Below are 18,700 nucleotides of genomic sequence, written 5' to 3' on the forward strand. Positions count from 1 at the left end.
GTAACTCACCTAATTGTTGAATGAATTGGAGGATCAGTTTCTAGGAGAAACTACCAGAAACAAAAAAAACAAACAAGCAAGAAACAATTGGGAGAACCTCACTGAAGAACTGGCCTAATTAGGGAACAGCTGCCACTTGCACCCAAGTGGATGCCCTATGCCCAACCTGTTTTTTTGCGTAGGTCATGCCCAAATCAGAGTCTTATATGCACACAACTGATTTGAGACCTAGTCATATCTCTACATTTTAGTTGCAATGTAGGCTAGAAAATAAAGGCTTTCAAAATTGTATCTCAGGAAGCAGTATTCACCATATAGGGGGCCATGAAAAGTACAGAAAGTACTTTCAGATTCAGAGCAGTCATAAATGTCCAATATCCCCTACATGGGGATATATACTCAAGTTTATTTCTGTCTCTTGGTCCAGCTGCCTTTCCTTTTTTATCCCACTGGTCCAGTGGCATTGTACTTTTTTTTTTTTTTTAAGATTTTATTTATTTATTTCAGAGAGAGAGAATGTGCAGGCACAGAGAGGGTAGGAGGGGGCAGGAGGGGCAGACTCCTCACTGAGCAGGGAGCTCTATGCAGGGTTCAATCCCAGGACCCTGAGATCATGACTGGAGTCAAAGGCAGATGCTTAACCTTTGGAGCCACCCAGGCGTCCCAGCATTGTACTTGTTTTATATCTCTTTTAATCCTAACGTACATATTAATAGACCCTTGACAGATGAATTTTTCTCATTAGAAAGCCCTACTTGAGGCTTAAGATGTGATTCACTGCAGCAGCCAACTGAACAGAATATGAAATTGAAGGGGCTGAGTAGCCATGCTGTGCACAGTATGTCCTTTAACTAATTATCATAATTTCTGCCCCAAGTTTGCCTGCACTCCCTCCATCTGCTGAGCCTCTGTGGTGCTCCGCTAGGAAGCGCTGTGCCCACCTTCACTTCAACCTCTTTCAGCTATTTTCCTTAATCTAACTTAGGCATCAGTAAGACCCATTTAACTGCTACCTTCCAGGAATTTGTCAAAATTTCGAGTTTGCAGATGGCATGCTTCCTTTTTCTCTGCTATTATAGATGGATTAGTTTTGCATATCTCTACGATCATTTCACTAGGATTTTGGAAAGGATTGGAGATAAATGTGGGGATGGAGACACTTTTGTTACAAAATTCAGTCCATATTTTAGAAAAAGGAAAACCAAAATCTCCTAGCCAGTCCTCTTCTCGGGCCTCTGCTCCATGTTTCTTTCTATATTGCCTACCCAGGGACTGATAAAGAGCCAATAGTGAATTTTTCAGACATTATTGGCCTTAGGGTCTATGTTGCAACTTCTCAGATCTGCCAGTATAGTATAACTGCAGCCATAGACAAAACAGAAGAAATAGGCACCGTTGTATGCCAACAAAACTATTTTCAAAAACAGATGGCAGGCTAGATTTGGCCAACAGATCATAGTTTCCCCACCCCTCTTCCACATGAAAGGTCCTGAGGGAGAATATACTGACAAGAAATGAAATATTTGAGGATATATCTATCTTGCATATTGGATTAATATAGTTAAGCCAATTAATTGTTTAAAATCTCAGTTTCTCATCATCTATAGATATTACAAGCATGTTAACTGGAAAACGAAAAAACAACATCGGTTTAAGAATATACCATCCTGGGGGCTCCTGTGTGGCTCAGATGATTAGTTGGTTAAGCATCTGCCTTCGGCTCAGGTCATGGTCTGGGGTCCTGGGATTGCAGGGCTCCCTGCTCAGGGTCGGGGGGGAAATGTCTGCTTCTTCCTCTCTTTCTGCCCCTCCCCCTCTCCTGCACATTCTCTCTCTCTCTCTCTCTCTCAATAAATAAATAAAATCATGGGACATCTGGGTAGCTCAGTGGTTGAACGTCTGCATTCAGCTCAGGGCATGATCCAAGGGTCGTGAGATCAAGTCCCGCATCAGGATCCCAGCTGAGAGCCTGCTTCTCCTTCGGCCTATGTCTCTGCCTCTCTCTGTGTGTCTCTCATGAGTAAATAAATAAAACCTTTAATAAATAAATCAATAAATAAAATTTTAAAAAAGAAATCCTGTGCACAAAGTATTTTTTTCAACTGTTTTCTTATGCCAGTAAATGAAATAATTTCTAGTGGGCTTTTTTGTGACTTTGCTCTTTGCAATATGAAAAGCAGCATCTAAAAAAACCTTTTTGGTGCGTAGCACACTGATATCAGAGATGGTTTTCTCAGAAATTAACATGTTTATATGTAAAAGAAAAGAAAGGTAGACTCCCCAAAATAAGCATTAGGAGCCTGGCACTGTAATGTTGCACATGTGCCTGGGAAATTAGCATATGAGGGAGCACAACAACAAAACGAGGCTCACAATCATTTTCATCTAAGTTTTCACTTCAGTGGGAAACATGTTAAAATTTAGAAGTAGGAAAAGGACAGAAAAGTGGAAAGTAACTATAATATAAAATGTTTTGAAGTTTGAATGGATCAGAAAGTTGCTGAAAACCTATTTTCCCTGAACTGTTACGGAGGTGGATTTGTGACGGAAGCAGATTATATTTTCCTCTTTCATTTAATCCATGCAATACTTCAACACCAATAAAAATCCCTTTAACTCAGATGTTCAGCTTGACATTTGTATATGCAAACCGGAGAGAGAATTCAGCTCTCAAGTTGCCTTAGAAAGAGCAGTGAACCTTAGGGGGTAGGGCGTTAATCCTCCAAGTGAGAGAAAATGTTTATGTTCAGCAGAACTGATTCTCTTGCTTTGTCAGTTGCTTCTATTGCTGTTGAGACTGGTGGCACTCTTTGGGGGCTCTTTTGGCTGAGCAGCTACAAAGATTTATCAAATTATTTAAAATGTTGGCATTTACATATTTGCACGTATAACATAAAATCGTTACGTGGAATCCTCAGGCCATGGAGTGCTAACATGGTCCACACACTCTTTTGAATGAGAAGTCTGCGCTCATCACTTCCGCAGCAGCGCCACCCCCTTGCTTTGCAGAGGGCCTTTTACCTGCACTGCTCTCTTGAACATCACTAACTTCCTAACTGGCAACTCCATGGAACCGGGCTTTGCCTTTTTTTGATGACCGTGTGGCTTGTGATATTTTCCTTTATAAACGTAAACCTTTGATTTTTAAACCCTTCTGTTTCTTTTTATCTTCCTAAATCTCTCCTTACTAGAACATTTAGAATACTTTTCCTCTGCATATGTCCTTTAAATATAAGGGGTTTTCTCCAAATTCAGTGCCCACTGAGAGACAGTATTGCATAGTGATTCTGAGCAATGTTGTTCAAGCGATATTGGTGTGGCTTCAAATCCTAAATTGAGCACTTATAAGCTAATGACTTGGGCTAATCTCTTAACCCTTCTCTGTCTCTGTTTTTTCATCGTTAGAATGGGGTTAGTGATAATATCTACTTCACTGGATTTATTTACTGAGTAAAACTATGTAATGTGAGGTTTCTATGACATGCATACAATCTAAAGGGAACCTTGATAAAATGTAGATTCTGATTCAGTCATTACAGATGGGGCCAGAGAATTTGTATTTCTTCTTTTTTTTCTTTTCTTTTCTTTTCTTTTCTTTTCTTTTCTTTTCTTTTCTTTTCTTTCTTTTCTTTCTTTTCTTTTCTTTCCTTTTCTTTTCTTTTCTTTTCTTTCTTTTCTTTCTTTTCTTTCTTTTCTTTTTTCTTTCTTCTTTCTTTCTTTCTTTCTTTCTTTCTTTCTTTCTTTCTTTCTTTCTTTCTTTCTTTCTCTTTCTTTTTTAAAAAGATTTTATTTATTTATTCATGAGAGACACACAGAGAGAGGCAGAGATGTAGGCAGAGGGAGAAGCAGGCTCCCTGCAGGGAGCCTGATGCAGGACTTGATCCCACATCCCAGGACCCCCAGATCACAACCTGAGCCAAAAGCAGATGCTCAACCACTAAGCCACCCAGGTGTCCCAAGGATTTGTATTTCTTTTTTTTTTTAATTTTTTATTTATTTATGATAGAGAGAAAGAGAGAGAGAGAGAGAGAGGCAGAGACACAGGCAGAGGGAGAAGCAGGCTCCACGCACCGGGAGCCCGACGTGGGATTCCATCCTGGGTCTCCCGGATCGCGCCCCGGGCCAAAGGCAGGCGCCAAACGGCTGCGCCACCCAGGGATCCCAGGATTTGTATTTCTAAGAAACTGTCAGGTGATACAGATGTTGCTGGTTTGCAGAGACACATGGGTAGTAAGAAGAAGTGTTTAAAACCAAGTCTGGCACTCTAGAAATGTTGACATCATCATCATTGTCTTTGACACCACATTCCTCTTTGAAACATTATCTTTCTCTCTTCCTCTCTCTCTTTTAATCTCATCCTACAAGAATGAAAGCTTTTCTAAGTGCAGAGATCTTATTTGTCTTATATCTCTGCATCCAGCAAATATTTGTTGGAAGAAAGGAAACAAAGTAGGGAAGGATAAAAGGTAGAACAATACTCCATGTGAACAACCCAATGGTAATCACCAGATCTGACTCATCTCTAGAATTCCAATGCCACACCACTGACTCTACTAGATGCCCCCCTCCCTCAGGAAGTGCCTCAGGCTTCTCTGATTCAGTTCTTTGAAAACTTACTGAGTATTGGTTCCAATTTTCCCCTTCCATCCCTCTTTTCTCCAAATCTGTGACTCTTCTATGCATTCTATTTCTCTTTTTGGTACTCCCCTGTTTTTCTTTCTTTCTTTCGTTATTGCCATTTTCTCTCAGAGGAAAGTTGGAAGTCTATCTCTACCTGTCACAGCAGTATATACTCTTTATGGCTCATCCCACACCCCACCTTTCTCAAGGAGCTTTCCACCGTGCCCCAATAGATGTAGATTCTCCAGCATCAAGAATACTGCAGATAGTACCTTTTCTTATGACCCACATCTAATTATATAATGGGCCATACATGTTACCCCACTTTTGTCATTTATGATTCTTGAGATATCCCTGTCCCATCTTTATTATTGTTGTCATTCTTAGTTCTCTGAATGTTCTTTTTATATCATCCAGTTATTGATTCATAAATGAAATATTTCCTCTTCTCTCTCTGAGAATATTAATATTTTTTTTGCAATTTTCTTCTCCCTACATCTCTGTTTTGCACCCATTTTTTTTCTGCATGGTTTTATTTTTGTTTTGCATATTAGTATTTTTTTCTAAAATAATCTGACTGTTCAGATTAAGATTTATTTTTCTGTCTGTTCAAACTTAAGGGGGTGGTACCAGAGGTAGCTGGAAATTCTTATATGCAGATGACAAATTTCAAATGTGGATTGGCTGAGCTACTTTATCAAAGAATCCCAAGACCATTACCTTTAATCAGGTTGGCTGAAATCACCAAAGAAGAATTTTCCAGGCTTTTGCAATCTCATCATTCATATGTAAGCTTTTACTTTTTCTCTATTTTTACTAAATTATATCTGCTCTTTGCTCTGCCTCACTGCTTATAGATATATTTATTCTTTTAGGACTTGAATCCTCCTGTTTTTTGCAAAGGTGGGACCTTAGCAGTTGCCTGGGTATGCAAAGTATAAGAAAGAGTCTGGACATCAAAGTTGTTTTTGAGCAAAATTGGAATGCAATCCTCAGTTTTTTTTTTTTTTCCACTATCATTCCCTCTTCTAGAAGTTTCCATACTACCAACTCCTGATCTTTGTGAGTTATGCAGTTAAGAATGAGATGAGTTTTTTTCTTAGCTTCCTCTGTACTGTCTCCAGACTCAGCTTTCCCAGGCCTGAGTACACAAGCTTTCCCAAGTCCTTCTGAGTTCAAACCGTCAAAGTTATGTTGCTACTGCCCCTTCCTCCCTTCCTTTGTCCTTGTAGTCTTGTTCTTTTAAAGCATTTATTTACCATCATTTTACTGGAGTTTTAGGAAGGAGTGCATCTAAGTGAACTAGTCTGATCCTCCCTTGAGGCATTTTTTTTAAACTTATATTCCTACTTTCACTTTATCTTAGGAAATGTTTATGAAATTATGGTTTTTCTAAGCAGTTACATTTTCCTTCTTATGTACTGCAAATAAGCATACATGTTTTTAATTGTCCACACATTGCCCAAGATTATTTAATGAACTTTTAATTTTAAGCATAATATATTTTGAGAAGTACTATGCAATATTACTCAGCATGGAGTTGACACTCCTTAGACATTTGTTGACTTGAAGAATTAATTGTCCCTGGGCATTCTTTAGAATTAATAGTTTTTAATAGTGTATTTTACACAATGTGTTCTTGTGTGAGGGGTGTGTGTGTGTGTGTGTGTGTGTGTGTGTGTTTAGCAGATGATCATTCAGCCACTTAATGGAAGCAACACTACAGATTGTCTGTGTACCCCCAGGAACAATTCCCCACTGCTGAGTTACCGTATCACTCAGCAGGATTGAGACCCTTGCAGTGGTGTAAGTATTATCATTATTTTCCAGAATATTACCATCTGCTCATTTGATCCATTAACCTCCTATTGTACCTCATAAAAGAAATGTCCAGCTATAGAAGCAGAGACACTGTGGAGCTAAGCGAGGGAAAATATGTTTGATGTACACTTTGCTTTGGGAACAGGGGTCAATGCTTCTCTTATTTTCTTTCTCTTTCCTAAATAGTTCATTAACTTTCCTGAAGGGAGATTGTAGATTATCCACATAGATGAAATGATCCTGGTCTAGTTTGTTTATTCACTGCTGGTAATAGGTTAAGACAAATCAATTAACCTTTAAAACTGTCATTTCTTTGTGTCCACCAAGGGCAGAAGAAATAAGTAAGCTCATAGCTGGTTAAATTCATGTACAGTTTTTCTCCTCTCCAACAGCCACACAAGTTGGCTTTTTAAACCAATCATTGTAGTACCTTGAAATGATGTAATTTTTATATTGGTCATATTAACATTTATATGAGGTCATAAAGTCTAAAAATTTATGTGATTTTGTGGTCGACCTGAGTTATTTATGCAGGTACTTGTCTGAATTTCCCATCATTTAATAATAATAGTAATACTCTTATATGCTTAATTGCAGATATTATTTTTGAGAACTATGTATATTAACTCATTAAATCCTCACAAATACCTTTTTTATTTTTTATTTTTTATTTTTTTCACAAATACCTTTTGAAGTAGATGCTATTCCACTTAACAAATAGCAAAATGAGACACTATAGAATTAAATAACATTCCTAGTCACATAGCTAGTAAGTAGTAGGGCAAGAGTCTGAACTATGCCCACTATTCTCCAGAGCCAGCCTTTCAGCATCACACTCTAATACCACCTTAATTCCTAAGAGAATGCAGGTCCATCTTGACTGCAGTAGTGAATGTCCTTGACTGAAGAGTAAACAGAAGTATTTTTTTTCCTGACCTGAAGTTAGGCTTATGATAAAGAATGTATAGGAGTACATGGCCTACAAAAGATATTCATTATAATTATAATTCTATTGCTTTCCAGATTAAATTATGACTGTTTATTAATTTTAATCTCATTAAGGCTGATCTAAAATTAAGATAATGTGAGTTTAGGGATCCCTGGGTGGCGCAGTGGTTTGGCGCCTGCCTTTGGCTCAGGGCGTGATCCTGGAGACCCGGGATCGAATCCCATATCAGGCTCCCGGTGCATGGAGCCTGCTTCTCCCTCTGCCTCTCTCTCTCTCTCTCTCTCTCTGTGTGTGACTATCATAAATAAATAAAAATTAAAAAAAAATAAAAAAAAAAGATAATGTGAGTTTAGTAGACTTCTAAACTAAAGAAGTCATTAAATTAACAAATAAAAATTAAAATGATGTGAATTCTGGACTCTTAAATTTTTGAAAAATTTTAAAAGCCAAACAAAATAAAAGCCTTTTACATGTAAAGTAGACCATTATCTTACTTTTAAAGAGATTAAAAATGGAGCTTTGATCTTGATAAAGTATGTTTCCAAAAAACATCTAATATCATACTTAATGTTGAGAAACTCAATATTTTCCCCCTAAGATCAAATATAAGGCAGGGATCTTTTCTCCCACCTCTTCTTTTCAAACATTGTATTGGAACTCCTAGCTAATTCAATAAGACAAGTAAAGAAAATAAAAAGAATATAGACTGAGAAGGGAAAAAAAAATTTCTGTGTTCACAGATGACATAATCATCCATATAGAAAATCTGAAAGAACTAGCAAACAAGAATTGGAAGTAATAAGCAATGATAGTTAGGTTACAGGATACAAGGTTCATATACAAAAGCCAAAAGCTTTCCTGTATACCACCAATTAATAAGTGGGATTTGAAATTAAACACCAATTACCATATACATTAGCATCCCGCAAAATGAAATATTTAGGTATAAATTTAACACATTACGCCTAAGATCTATTTGAGGAAAACTACAAAACTCTAAGCAAAGAAACTGAAGAACTGAATAAGTGGAGAATATTCCAAGTTCATGGATGGGAAGACTCAATATTGTCACAATGTTAGTTCTTACCAACTTGTCTATGTAGTCAATACAATCTCAATCAAAATCCAGCAATTTTTTTTTTTTGTGGATATTGACAAACTGATTCTGAAGTTTATGTGGAGAGGCAAAAGACCCAGAATAGCCAGCACAATATTGAAGGAAAAAAAATTATGTTGTAGGACAGTTACTCCTTGACTTCAAAACTTACTATGGGGCTGCAGTAATCAAGATAGTGTATTGTCAAAATAAAGTAAAATAAATCAGTGGAACAGAACAGAGAGCCCAGAAATGGACCTGCATATAGTCAAGTGGATCTTCAACAAAGGAGGGAAGATAATGCAATGGAACAAAGATAGTATTTTCAATAATTGGTGTTGGAACAACTGGACACCAACATGCAAAAAAAAAAAACCCAAAAAACTGGACACAGACTCTCTACACTCTTCACAAAAATTAGCTCAAAATGAATCATAGACCTACATGTAAAATGTATGACTATAAACTTCATAGAAACAGCAGGAGAAAACCTGGATGACCTTGGTTGTGGCCATGCCTTTTGACATACAAAAAACACTATCTATGAAAGAAAGAAGTGATAAATTGTATTTTATTACAATTAAAAACTTATGCTCTACAAAAGATAATGTCAAGAGAACAAAACAAGCCACAGACTGAAAGAAAATATTTTCAAATTCATATCTGTTAAAAGGACTATTATCTAAAATATACAAAGAACTCTTAAAATTAAATAATAATAAAAGATAAAAACAACCAATTCTATTAGGACAAAGACCTTAACAGACACCTCACCATAGAAGATATACAGATGGCAAATAAGCATATGTAAGTATGTTCCACATCATATGTCATTAGGTAAGTGAAAATTAAAATGACAATGAGATATTACTGCATACCTTTTAGAGTGGGAAAAATCCTGAATACTGATAACACCAAATGGTAAAGGAGGATGCAGAGCAACAAGAACTCTCATTTTTGCTGGTGGAATTCAAAATGGTATGACTACTTTGGAAGACAGTTTCTTTTTTTTTTAATAAATTTATTTTTTATTGGTGTTCAATTTGCCAACATACAGAATAGCACCCAGTGCTCATTCCGTCAAGTGCCCCCCTCAGTGCCCGTCACCCATTCACCCCCACCCCCGGTCCTCCTCCCCTTCCATCACCCCTAGTTCATTTCCCAGAGTTAGGAGTCTTCATGTTCTGTCTCCCTTTCTGATATTTCCTACCCATTTCTTCTCCCTTCCCTTCTATTCCCTTTCACTATTATTTATATTCCCCAAATGAATGAGAACATATAATGTTTGTTCTTCTCCAATTGACTTATTTCACTCAGCATAATACCCTCCAGTTCCATCCACGTTGAAGCAAATGGTGGGTATTTGTCATTTCTAATGGCCGAGTAATATTCCATTGTATACATAAACCGCATCTTCTTTATCTATTCATCTTTCAATGGACACCGAGGCTCCTTCCACAGTTTGGCTATTGTGGACATTGCTGCTAGAAACATCGGGGTGCAGGTGTCCCGGCATTTCACTGCATCTGCATCTTTGGGGTAAATCCCAAGCAGTGCAATTGCTGGGTCTTAGGGCAGGTCTATTTTTAACTCTTTGAGAAACCTCCACACAGTTTTCCAGATTGGCTGCACCAGTTCACATTCCCACCAACAGTGTAAGAGGGTTCCCTTTTCTCCTCATCCTCTCCAACATTTGTAGTTTCCTGCCTTGTTAATTTTCCCCATTCTCACTGGTGTGAGGTGGTATCTCATTGTGGTTTTGATTTGTATTTCCCTGATGGCAAGTGATGTAGAGCATTTTCTCATGTGCGTGTTGGCCATGTCTATGGGAAGACAGTTTCTTATGAAACAAAAAATTCCTTTACCATCAATTCAGCAATCACATTCCTTGATACTTATCTAAAGGATTTGTAATCTTTTGTCCATGTGAAAACCTGCATATGGGTGTTATAGCAGCTTTATTTATAATTGTCAAAACTTGGAAGCAACGAAGATGTTTTTAGTAGGTGAGTGGATAAATAAGCTGTGTTATATCCAGACAACAGAGTATTATTCATCATTAAAAAAAAAAGGAGCTATCAAGTCATGGAAAGACCTGGAAGAAATTGAAATGCATATTACTAAATGAAAGAAGCCAATCTGAGAAAACTACATGTTGCATGATTCCAAATATATGAGATTCTGGAAAAGGAAAAACTATGGAGATAGTAGTAAAAAGATCATTGGTTGCCAGGGTTGAGGATAGGAGAGAAATTAATAGGCAGAACACAAAGGATTTCTAGGACAATGAAAATAATTCTTTATGATATTATAATGACAGATACATGCCATTAAAAATGTGTCCAAACCATAGAATGTACAAGGCCAAGAATGAACCCTAATGTAAACTATAGACTTTGGGTGATTATAATGTATTGCTGTAGGTTCATCAGTTGTAACAAGTATACTATACTGGTGGGAGATGTTGATAATGGAGGAGGCTATGCATGTCTAGGAGGTACATGGGAGATCTCTTACCTTCCCCACAGTTTTGCTGTGAACCTAATACTTGTCTAAAAAAATTAAGTCATCGGGCACCTAGGTAGTTCCGTTGGTTAAGTATCAGACTCTTAGTTTTGGCTCAGGTCATGATCCCAGGGTCGTGAGGTCGATCCCCATCAGGCTCTAGCTCGGCGTGGAATCTGCTTGAGATTCTCTCCCTCTCCATCCCCCTTCTTGTGCGTTTTCTCTCTCTCCCTTCTCTCTCTCTCTTAAATAAAGAAATAAATAAAACCTTTAAAAATTAAGTCATATAAAAAATGGAACTTTATGTTCAATCCTTATAATTTAATTTTACATTGTTAAATCTATTTCTAAGTGCTTTGTTTCCAAATATATCAACTTAGTTGAAAATGTCACTACGGTAGCAAAAATTAAGAAAATCACTGACCCTCACTTATACCCCTTTGGGAGTTGAAGGCTTCAGCAGAGAATAAAAAGCAATTAAAAAATAAAAATTGATGCATTTCTTTTCATCAACCTCTACTTCTGTGACAATTTTTTAAATATTATATTTTCTACTGTTTTGTAAGTTCATTACCACCTTGTTCCAAAAACTGTCCCCATTATCTGAGTTAAATTAGTTCTCTTATTCCATAGCTAGTTGATGAGGTAATCTTCTTTTTATTCTTGACAAAGAACTGTTTTACATCTTTATTTGGCTTCAGAGCTGAAACTATTTCATAGAGAATTAAAAATTGGGGGTTTGAATAGGAAGCTAAAATGGCTTGATGTATATATTTGAATGATTCAACATAGAAATGTTGAAATAATCTAGTCTGCCAATTTTCTAAAAAAAAAATCATGACTTTTAGGCTTATTCAAGAAAGAAAGAAATAAGGAAAGATAATATAGGCATTTCCCATAGAGTCAAATAGTATTATCTTTTTAAGGAGAGTTTATGTGAAAATTTATGTGAATATGACTTAAAAAGCTTAAAGAATAAGTGCTAAATATATACTCATGTATAGATAGCATGGATAAATGCATGCATATGAAAGATCTACATATATATAAATGCATTTAAATATGTAGTTAAACATATACATATATTACTTAAGTCCACACTGTAATAGATTTGACTTTAATAAATCTAGAATATATCTGATGAGTCTGTGTATCTCCAAGACAGTACATCACTGGCCTTCAAGTTATCTCTCTTTGTCTAGACCTATCTTTTTGACATAAAAAATCAGATTGGTGTTAAATATGAAATAAATATGCTTAACACTAAAACAGCTTATTCTTACACTATTTCAGGTCAAGAATAACCATGAAAGAGCCTTGCTAAATATACTAGAAAAACAGTGCACTCACTGAATCAGTATATATCTTGGTTTTCTAAGGTATAGGGAAAGTGTCTGCATCTCAAAAACTACTCAGGAATTTTCAAATCAAAGAAATTTAATATAAAAAAAGAAAATTTTAATGTAAGTAATGGTTACAAAAGAGTGAGAAGTGCTAAGTAGCAGAGATTGGAAGGAGAGGTATCTTAGAGTTTAATAACTAAAGCCGCTCCTAAATACTCTTATTTGTGGAAGAGAGAAAGGAAAATGGTGTTCCCTGGAATCTGTAGAGCCGGCTGGGTCATCTACTGAAGCCACCATTGCAAATGTGCAATCCATTTCTTCTGTCATTTCGCAGGAAGGCTGCACATCCACTGCATTGCCAGTTTATCTGTGTGTGTGTGTGTATGTGTGTGTGCGTGCACATGTATATATGTATATATACATATATATGTATTTATATATACTTTTCTATCCTAATTGTTTATTGCTGTTGTAGTTTTTTTGTAGGAAAATTGATTTCATCTTCTACAGATGCTCAAATTCATAGTTTGGAGATATTCTCTTAGTTTGGGCTGCTACAACAAAAATACCATAAATTGAATGGCCAAAAGAACAGAAATTCATTTCTCAAGGTTCTGGAGGCATGGAAGACCAGGATGAAGGTTCTGACCAGTTCAGTTCCATGTGAGAGCCCTCTTCTGATTTGCACATGGGTACCTTCTCGCTGTACCCCACATGGCTAAGAGAGATCATCTCTTTTGGGTTACTTCTTATCAAACAACAGTAATCCCATTCATGAGGGCTTCACTCTCATGAGCTAATTGCCTCCAAAAGACTCCATCTCCAAATACCATCTTGCTGAGGATTGATTTTCAATATATGAATTCTAGAGAGACACAGATATAAAGTGCATGGCACCAGATTAAACTGCATTTCTGGCGTCAGTGTGATGTTACTTACTATACTGGTAGATCATCAGTGCTTCCAAGAACATGTTAACAACATGTCAAATTTATTTGTTTTCACCGGGGTGTGCTTCATACCCCAATGTTGGGAGACGGTATTCATGATAATAAAATAAAATGGTTCATAACAGTTGAAGTTAGGAAATAATCCAAATTTCAACCAGTAGACAATGATAAAAATAAATAGACAAATTCTAAGACATCCATTCTGGCACATAAGATACTCAACAGCTTTTCAAAGAGTATTAGTATATCTGTGTGCCGAGATATAAAAATTATTTTACATTTTGAGACAAAAGCAGAATAATATGAGTGAGATAATACATACAAACACAGATATATACAAAATGTCAATACCTTAAATAATTCTGCAAGGATGAGACACCTGGGTGGCTCAGTGGTTGAGCATCTGCTTTTAGTTCAGGGCATGATCCTGGGGTCCAGGATCGAGTCCTACATCGGACTTCTTGCAGGGGGCCTACTTCTCCCTCTGCCTATGTCTCTGACTCTCTCTCTCTCTCTCTCTCTCTCTCTCTGTTTTTCATGAATAAATAAGTAAAATCTTTAAAAATAATAATAATAATTCTGCAATATGCATTCAAATGGTTACCAACACCACTTGAAGAGAGGACTGTGATGTCACTGGTGGAGCTGTAAACTAAAAAAGGAATTTTGTTGTTAATCTATGGCCTTCTGAAATGTAAGCATTTTTAGAAAGTAAATGTTCATATATTAAATTTAAAAAAAATTTCAGGAATTTTCATAGATGATAGCTTAATCACTATTATGTTCTTTATCTCAATGAATTTAGTCTTCTGAATGAAACAGCATTTATTTTGTGATACCTATTGGCATTTTTATTTATTTATTTTAAAGATTTATTTATTCATTAGAGAAAGAGAGCACATGCCCACATAAATGGGACAAGGAGCAGAGGAAGAGAGGGAGAGGGAATCTCAAGCAGCCTTCACATTTCAGCAAAGAGAAGACTCAGGGCTCTGTATCATGAACCTGAGATCATGATCTGAGCTGCAATAGAGTCAGATGCTTAACCAACTGAGCCACCCAGACACCCCAAGATATCTTTATGTATTCATTTAAAAGTTCTTCCTGAAGCTAAAAGCTTCTATAAAAATAATTTTATGAGTTAAAAATCTAAAAGCTGAAGGAAACTCTATTAAATCAAATACTCCTTCAGTATATATATTTTACATATATAAATGTACTCTATTCTTCACCTTGATTTGGTATTGTTTGAATCATCAGTTCATTTTGTGACTTCCATCTGTTTAGTGAAATATGCATATCAGAATATTAAATCTGTAGCCCCAGTTTTCAGAAAATACATTCAAAATTTTATTATAGTCATGGTCAGTTTTGTTTTCAAATGCAGTAACCACTTAAATGGAATTTACGTTCCATTGAGGCTAACTCTATTAAATATTATATCCCAGATTTGTTCTTTGAGTAAACTTAAAATTAATTTTAATTCAGAGCGGGAGCTTTCTTCTGTAGACACATGCAGGATTTGTTAAAAATAAATTACCAAATAACACATTTCAGGAAAAAAAAGTTTATTTCTGTCATAGTAGTTTGTAATAACTACTTTAGCAGTCTTGGAGATAGTTTTCTCAATTAAATATTTTAGTGATTTTATTTAAAACAGTAATCGCATCAATAATAATCTTGAGGAGTCTAAAATTTTTCTTTAACACCTTCTTTATTTTTCATAATATATTTTTCACTATGAATTATTGGCCTGGAAGAGAAATATGAGAAACTATTTAAGAATTTTTGCTTAATCTGTTGTCATGAGGATCTTGTGCTAAAGTGAAATATGCATATCAGAATGTTAAATCTGTAGCCCCAGTTTTCAGAAAATACATTCAAAATTTTATTATAGTCATGGTCAGTTTTGTTTTCAAATGCAGTAAGCACTTTAATGTCTGGAACAAATGCAGTTGAAAATTTTTTCTCACATTATAGCTCTCACGTCACCGATGGCCCAGTGTAAAGCACTGACTACAGTGGCTTCCTTTTACAACTGGTAATGGGATAAATGTATGAAGCATGATAAGGTGCTTGGCAGCTGTCAAGAAGGTGTTCAAAGAGACAGTAGTACAAATAATGGCTTCAAGATCTGTAGGCAGATAGTTCTAGACTGCTCTATGGCTGGAGCCTAGGGTACAAGAAGAAGCAGTCATATGCTTGAAGAAGTAGGCAGGGATGAAGTCAAACCATGTAGAACCATTTGTACCACTTCATGATTTACCATATAGATTGATAAAGACAGGGAGACGAATAGATGGATATCGGTATGTAGATGAAAAGATATGACTATATGTTCTATATTACATAAATAACATCACATATAGTATTACTAATATTGACTTAAGGAAATTTAATATATTTTCATATATTAAATTATATCTGCATTTCCACATGCCATCACATTTATCAACTACATTTACTTGTTAGATGCCTTACATTTACATGTTTGAAAATCTTATGAAATACTACAGCACTGTTTACTGAAGCAAAATCGAAGATCCACAAAATCCCTATCAGTTCAAAAAACACTTGAGTGAATTTCTAATGAGGATTTGGGTTATTAATTAGGCACGTTCACTAACATTTATCAGGAGAACTGATAACAGGGCTCCCAATTTAAATTCATCTTTCTGACCTCATCCTTCATTTATTCTTGCACATACCCATTATGGTCCTGCAAAATTAATATGATGGACTATATCATTAAGTGTTAATTACGTGGCATGTATTATCAGTGATGTAGAAATTTAAAGGTGGTAAAGATGCTGCCCTTGAGATAGTTTAGAGGCTTTAAATAGGTGAAAAACCTCTGTACTCTATGATCTACTTAGTACATATGTCAGAATAGTATTGCTAATGGGCAGAGAAACTTATTAGAATACTTCTTGTCCATATCTAGTATGTGCCTTGAAGTCTAAACACAGGACAAGTCCCTAGTGTAAGCTCATTTTGGACAACATACTACCAATCTGTGTATCATTTAAATTGCCCTGTTACTCCACATGGATATTCTTCCTTTTAAAAATTCTGTATGGTATTTTTCAGAATCCAGCATTTCTTTGTAGAAAGTTTAACAGAAGGGAAATGTCTTTTTCATAGGAATTTTGCAAAAAAATGCAGCAAAACCTTTTCTCCATCCTGAAGCCTTTACTTATTCTATTTTTATTGGCTCTTCCCAATTGCACATTTTCAATGTTTTTATAGGTCAAGGATGGGGAAGAGAGTCTTTCCTTTTTTCCTAGCTTCTATTTTGTGCACCTTTATTCATTTATTTTTTTAAAGATTTTATTTATTTATTCATGAGAGACACAGAGAGAGAGAGAGACAGAGACACAGGCAGAGGGAGAAGAAGGCTCCATGCAGGAGGCCTGACGTGGGACTCGGTCCCCGGTCTCCAGGATCACACCCTGGGATCACATCCTGGGCTGAAGGCGGTGCTAAACCTCCGAGCCACCCAGGCTGCCCTATTTTGTGCACCTTTAATACTACATAGGTATACTTTGCTCAAGCTAAATATTCTTTATATTATTGGTAATTACTCTTTTGATCCCTTACAGAGGACACCATTTTTGCTCTTTTTGTCCATAATAAAGCCTAGAAATCAGTTTTGCTAACATTATATGAAGTATCTGATGATACATTATTGTGTTATGATTGATTATAGTTTAATATGTAAACACTATTATTATATAGTATATATGTTAATATATGAATCATAAGAATGTCAGAGAAATGTGCTATCCTGAATAGCTTAATTTGGGGGTTGCTTTATTTCACTTTATTTCTAGGGTGCATGTCTTCACGTTCTAACCTTTCTGAAATTGCAATGAGCCTTACAAATCATGACATCTCACAATCTCTTTTTGTCAGGCTATGTCTCAGCATAATGGTCATTGCCTGCTCATGAGCAGATTTGGTTGGGATCTATGCTGGCATATCTATACTACTTCAACTCTCAGTATTTGATTCTATACACACTGAGGAAGACTAATTGAGTATCTGAATTCTGCTTATTACCTTAAAACCTTCCATTAACCCATTCTGTTAAGATTTAGAAAGAGATTAAGCAGATGTAATATATATACACACACACACACACACACACAATGGACTACTACTCAGCCATCAAAAAGAAATATGAAATCTTGCCATTTGCAATAATGTGGATGGAACTAAAGGGTATTATGCTGAATGAAATAAGTCAATCAGAGAAAGACAGTTATCATAAGATTTCACTCATATGTAGAATTTAAGAAACAAACAGAAGATCATAGGGGAAGAGAGGAAAAAATAAAATAAGATGATATCAGAGAGGGAGATATACCATAAGAGATTCTCAGTCATAGGAAACAAACTTAGGATTGCTGGAGGGGAGAGGAGTAGGGGGAGCGGGGTTACTGAGTGATGGATGGGAAGGAGGGCACATGATGTAATGAGCGCTGGGTTACATAAGACTGATGAATCACTGACCTCTACCTTTGAAACCAATAATACATTATATGCTAATTGAATTTAAATTAAAAAAATTTTTTTAAAGATTTAGAAAAAGTCAACTTCAAGACTGGCAGACTCGGTATTAGAAGCTTGGACAGGCAGCTCAGAGACACTAATGGAATATCCTCTTAAGAAAAGCTGCATCAGTAACCGTCTTGTCAGTTTAGAGAATGAAATCTATACAGAAACATGGGTAGTGACATCTGAGTTGAAAAGTGATACAAAAAATTCAGATTCGGAATATGATAGAATGTTATGAATACTTTTATTTCACATATATATGTTTGATATATGTGTTATGATTGATATATAAAATATATATATTTTATGTTTACACAAGAGTGGTAGAGTTAAAATTCTATTTCTTCGTAAATCTAATAGATGTTTTTCAACAAGTATCAAATAAAGATTCTAAGTGATAATAAAACCTGTGCTATTTTTAATTGACAACTTTTCAATTCTTTCATATAATATATAAAATAGTGGTGCATGCTGCAATCAATGGCACTCTAGAACTGATGGAAAACTATAACTGGCTTCTCTTCCATAGTAAGTATAGCAAATATTATTAAAACTTCGGGGTTTTTTTATTAGTTTTGAATGGGATCGTCTCTATAAAGGTCAATTCTGGATTTGCATACTGCCTATTGAGGTGTAATAGGCAGTACTGAGGTCTAAGAAATACAGAGCATAGGGCTGTATAAAGCAACAGTAAGGCAAAAAAGGTTTCTTTTTACATCCTTGATATTAGCATTTATTTTAGAGAAGGGGCTGGCATTTAGGAAAACTCAACCTAAATAATGTAAAAAGCTTCATTTATATAACTTTTATTTTAATCAGTTTTATTACTTTAATTTTGCTAAGTACTTATGTTTCA

At 35.7% G+C, this 18,700-nt stretch overlaps 1 protein-coding gene across 14 annotated transcripts in view; it reads left to right on the forward strand.

The window, feature by feature from the left end:
- Positions 1-18,700, forward strand: part of RBMS3 (RNA binding motif single stranded interacting protein 3) — a 1,278,684-nt gene that overhangs the window by 437,943 nt on the left and 822,041 nt on the right. For 2 of the 14 annotated variants that reach the window (XM_077865515.1, XM_077865517.1), the window contains one exon: positions 18,307-18,372. The exons of the other annotated variants lie outside the window; for them this stretch is intronic. The gene's annotated coding sequence lies outside the window, so the exon portion shown is untranslated. The remainder of the gene's footprint in view (positions 1-18,306; positions 18,373-18,700) is intronic. 14 annotated transcript variants of the gene reach the window in all.

Source organism: Canis aureus, chromosome 22, assembly GCF_053574225.1.
Source record: "Canis aureus isolate CA01 chromosome 22, VMU_Caureus_v.1.0, whole genome shotgun sequence".
NCBI classification, from domain to species: Eukaryota; Metazoa; Chordata; class Mammalia; order Carnivora; family Canidae; genus Canis; species Canis aureus.